Source organism: Cupressus sempervirens, chromosome 11, assembly GCF_028749045.1.
Source record: "Cupressus sempervirens isolate cs-2001-9-10 chromosome 11, ASM2874904v1, whole genome shotgun sequence".
Taxonomy (NCBI): domain Eukaryota; kingdom Viridiplantae; phylum Streptophyta; class Pinopsida; order Cupressales; family Cupressaceae; genus Cupressus; species Cupressus sempervirens.
This window is the reverse complement of record NC_143128.1, coordinates 454955709-454960428: the sequence shown is the minus strand read 5'-3', so window position 1 is coordinate 454960428 and position 4720 is coordinate 454955709.

Here is a 4720-nt window from a genome sequence, read left to right as displayed (position 1 = left end):
AGATGGAAATCTGAGCATTGGTACGTTTCAATTGATTGAGAACACTATAACTAGTTTTTGTCAAGTTTTTTGTGAGTTTTGTACCTTTACCGGATGGACCAGCAAGGGCTTTTTCCTTGTGTTGTTCAAGATCTATAGTAGGAGGCGCAAGGCCTTTAAGCACTAACTTGGCGCGAGAGTGAGTAACAACATTAGCACAGTGTTGTAAGAGCACATTATCCGTTGTATTGGAAGTAGGGCCCCTCAAAAAAAATGGTATCTTGGGTTTGTCGTTATCTTGCTTGCCCTTAATGGTAATAACATTGCAATATTCAAGATCCACAGGTTCAATCATATGAATGACATTGTCATCATTGGGATAGGTATAATTGACCTTGTTGTAGGGTTTCAACTTTGAAGTCTCTCCCTTTTCATAAGATGGGAAAGGTTCTTTGAATGCCTTGTGGTCTGAGTTTTTATTATGTCCATCTACCACAAGATCACTAGCATCAATCATGTCTTGGATTTTATGATGCAAGTTTATACAGTTGACAGTTTTATGTCCCTTGTTTTGATGATACTCATAGAATGAGGTCTCATTCCACCATGGTGGACACGAATGTGGATCATGGGGATGAGGGTTGTCCATTGGTGAAATAAGCTTGTGTTGTAGTAATGTTTTGTACACGACATCCAAAGGTTCCCCCAAAGGTGTATACTCTCGTTTGGGGCGTGTTGTCCATGAGTTTCTCAGTTTGTTCCCAGATGTCTTATTGTCAGGGGGAGGTTTCTCAGCATTTTTGGCCACTTTAAGACCATCTGTAAGATTAAATGCAGCCTTAACAGTTTTGGGCATGACATTATCAACAACTCCATCATGTACAATTTCTCGATTCTTGTTGACGTGTTTGGTTTTATCCCTGTTGGAAGTGGAACCCTGTTTTGTGTCTCTCTAAAGAGTGAGTTCACCTTTCTTGACCATAAATTCCTCAATACAGATAGCCTATGTAATCATGTCTTCAAAGGTACATGGACCTTGAAGTTGGACTCTGTATCCAAAATCAGGTAAGAGGTTATCAGTGAAAATGTCAAGCTTCTCTGTTTTTGGAATTTTACGAGAATACTTAGTGTATAGTTGTCTCCATCATTGGAGGAATGTGAGAAAAGGCTCACCAACTTTCTGTTTAAGGTTGCATAGATCTCGAATGTTGACAGGGTGTTGAATGTTATAAGAATATTTTTGAATAAAGAGATTGGCAATTTCATCAAATGTCTTGATACCAGGAGGTAAATGTGAGAACCACTCCAAAGCCTGACCACCTAGGCTTCTAGGGAATAAATGCATGAGGTATGTGTGATCATGCATAAAATCCATGGACAAAGCACCAAATTCTCGTAAGTGATCTTGGGGATCAGTAGTACCAAAGTACTTGTCATATTTGGGTAACTCTACACCTCGTGGGAAAGGTGGCATGTTTATTCTTTTGTCAAATAGAAATGGACAAAGAGCTTCCAATGTGTATGTCTTTGTAGGTTTTTATTTCTCATGCATCATCTGAGCCAATTGGTCTTGCATAGTTTTCAATTGTTTTTGGAGTTTAGAGGTCTCATTTTCTTTCTTAGACGTGATAATGGTTTCCACATTGAAATGAGAGGGCAGTTTAGCTCCCTCTTGGGCAAGTTTGAGAAAGTATTTTTCTTTCTCTTCGTTGAGTAGGATTTCCATGACCTTTTGGAAATTTTTATCTCTTCGACATCTTGCTATGTGTTCAGGGAGTATTTCCACCTCTTCCTGTTCCTCATCGGTATTATGATCTTTTTCTTTCTCTTTGTCGTTCCTAGGTGGTTCTTGATGTTGACTATGACTACCATGTTTAGGTTCATGATTAATTATTATAGGAATGCGTTCTATTTTAGTGTGTTGTGTTTCAAAAGTCTCTTTGAAAAAGGAATCTGACATCGTGTTTGGAAATGTAGGACCTCTATTTGTCTCAGTATGCTCTTGGTACAAGGGATTCCTAGTTTGTTGCAGGTTTATGGAAAATGTTTGCTGAGCTCGAGGTGACCTGGCAGGTGAGGAGGATCGTGAAGATGCCTCACTAGCCAAACTAGGTACAGATTGTGTAGCAAAAGGTAAGTGATATCTGCCGTGATTACAACCCCTAGCACGACCACATCTAAGGTTATAAGGATAAAACACGTTGTCGCTTCTGGTTGCAACAGTCATAGGCAAGGACAAAAATATAGAACTTGGACAAGGACCATACTAAGACTGAGTCTAAAAAAGGATGAGAAAATAACAAGAATGTTGTCCACCTAGGCACAAATGGTTTGATTTAAAGGCTAGAACAGCCAGAGATTATGACCAACGTGACACAAGGTATGACAAACATTAAGAAATGAAGACCAAAGATGATTTAAGAGACAAGACCAATCAAAGTACAAGGTATGAGTCATTAGCTAAGCGAAGTATCGCTATTTCAGGATTGTTTACAGATGGAGGGCAGTGAAAGAACACAAAATAAGATAGCGTACAGGACGCAGATTGCTAAAATAGACCAAAAATGATAATGCTAACACAAAATTTTGTGCGAGATCTCTAACAAGCCGCGTGAAGAAGTTTTCAGGCCGCGTGAAGGAGTTTATGGATTGCGCAAAGGTCTATGACAGTGTTTAATTTCGTGCAAGAATAGAATATCCTCACATGAGGCTTCACAATAGTAGTTTAATTTTGTGCGAGGAGAAAATAACTTCGCACGAGTATCAGATGATTTTGCACGAGACCAGAATACTTCCATGTGAAAAAGCAAAACAGTTTCACAAACAACGATTGATTTTGACAAAGGCAAGTGTTTTCAACAAGACACAGGAAGCAAGTAGTAGTCGAATACAATCCAACTGAGGGCAAAGCAACTCAGATGGACAGGGGAGTCTTGACTTTTAGTTTGTTTGAATGAGTTTGGACATGTTTAAGACTCGATAAAAAACACGCTTTATCCCTAGAAATAGAAAATGGTAGAGAAGGAAAAATGTTTGTCCCACATCTTATGTGATTGTGTGTACCTCACACAGCCGTGTCACCCCCTAGAGGGTGCCCATGTTTTTGGTATATTCAAAGGACTCAATAGTATACATTGAAAAAGTGCCCTTGTGGCAGGGGATGAGCATGTATACCACCTTCAAATGTCCAGTAGCATGCCTATGGTGAGTTCTACAGGAGAGATTCTTTCCCCTCTTTGCACAATGATTATGCCTCCTTTTGGAGGTGAACCGGGTAGCTTCTAACTAAGAGGTTTTTTACTTGGCTTTCGTTCAAATTAATCCACGGTGGCTTCACAAGCGGAGTTGAGACTAGCAGCTCACACCAGCATCTGAAAGTGCACACTACTTGCTTAGCAAGCCAGGGGCTGGCGCCGACCAGTGCACAGACAGAGCTTCCCCTTGATATGTGATATCAAGAATCAAGGGAAATAAATTAATCCAGCTTTGGATTCTTTCACTCTACAAAGCATCTTGATTATAGTGAGTTGGAATTTTTGGGGAAAGGAGTGTGCTCACTTGGGTTGTTCCCAGAGGTTGGATCACTTTGGCAGGCCCTCTAAAGGATAGACATAGACTGGTGGTTTAGATCTAAGGGTTTGAGTTTTTGATTTCCCTCAAGGCAAAAGAGCATAATCCTCTACCTTATTTCCTCGCCCAAACAAGCCAAACAAGTTAATTACCAACTTGGCTTAATCAATCCAAACTCATTCTTCCTTAAAGATTTTGATCCCCTAAAAGGAAATCATTATCTTATCATAGAAGAGAATAAGTGTTAGAAAACCACCAAGCTGCTTGCCTTCTTCAGAATGCCATCTTTTGGAAGTGTCTAGGTTTTTGATTCACCCTTGGTCATGACCTCCAAGTGGTGAAGAGCATAATCCTCTATTCTTCCATCTTGCACCCTAGGAAGTTCACAAGCCCCTAATTAGACTAGTTTGGAAAGCAAGAAAAGCAAACATACTATTTTTTTGTGGGTTTGAAATAGGGTCTTTGACAAGCGTCCTACGATCAAAGGATCAGTTCATGTTTGAAGAGTCTGTATAAAGGAGTCTTCGTCAAACGTCCTGCAGACAATTGTTAAGCTGTTCCAAAAATTAGAAAACATAAAAGAAAACCAAAAAAAACTATGAGCAATTAGCAGAAAAACTGGAAAATGCAAAAACTAACGCACAAATAGCCTTTGCCAGCAGATTCTTGCACGAGATTTCGTGCACTCAAGTTCTTTCTCGTGCGAGCGTAGATAATCTCTGCGCAAGCACATAGAATCTTCTCGCAAGCACAGAGAATCTTTGTGCAAAAATGTACAGTTTCCTACAAATATTTTTTATCATGTACCAAACTTAGTGAAATACTAGGTTAATTCTTTGGATCCCTTGACGGGGCATTACATTTGGTATCAGAGCCTGAGTTTCTACATTGGGAACTCTGGGTATTTCGGAACAACTAGAACTTGAACTATTAGGTGTATCTCTTCAACTTGAAACTAGGTAAACTGAAAATGAAACTTGATCTGTGCTGGTATGTTTTCATACTTCAACACTTAGTTGTCAAAACTGAACTTAGTCTATTGTAACATGTGTCTCTTGATTGTAATAGTACTCTGTACTGTTGTAGGATGGTATCTAGGACTAGGTCTTCTGTTAGAGGCTGAGGTAGGGGCCATGGAAGAGGCCGTGGTCATGGCATAACCGTCAGCACC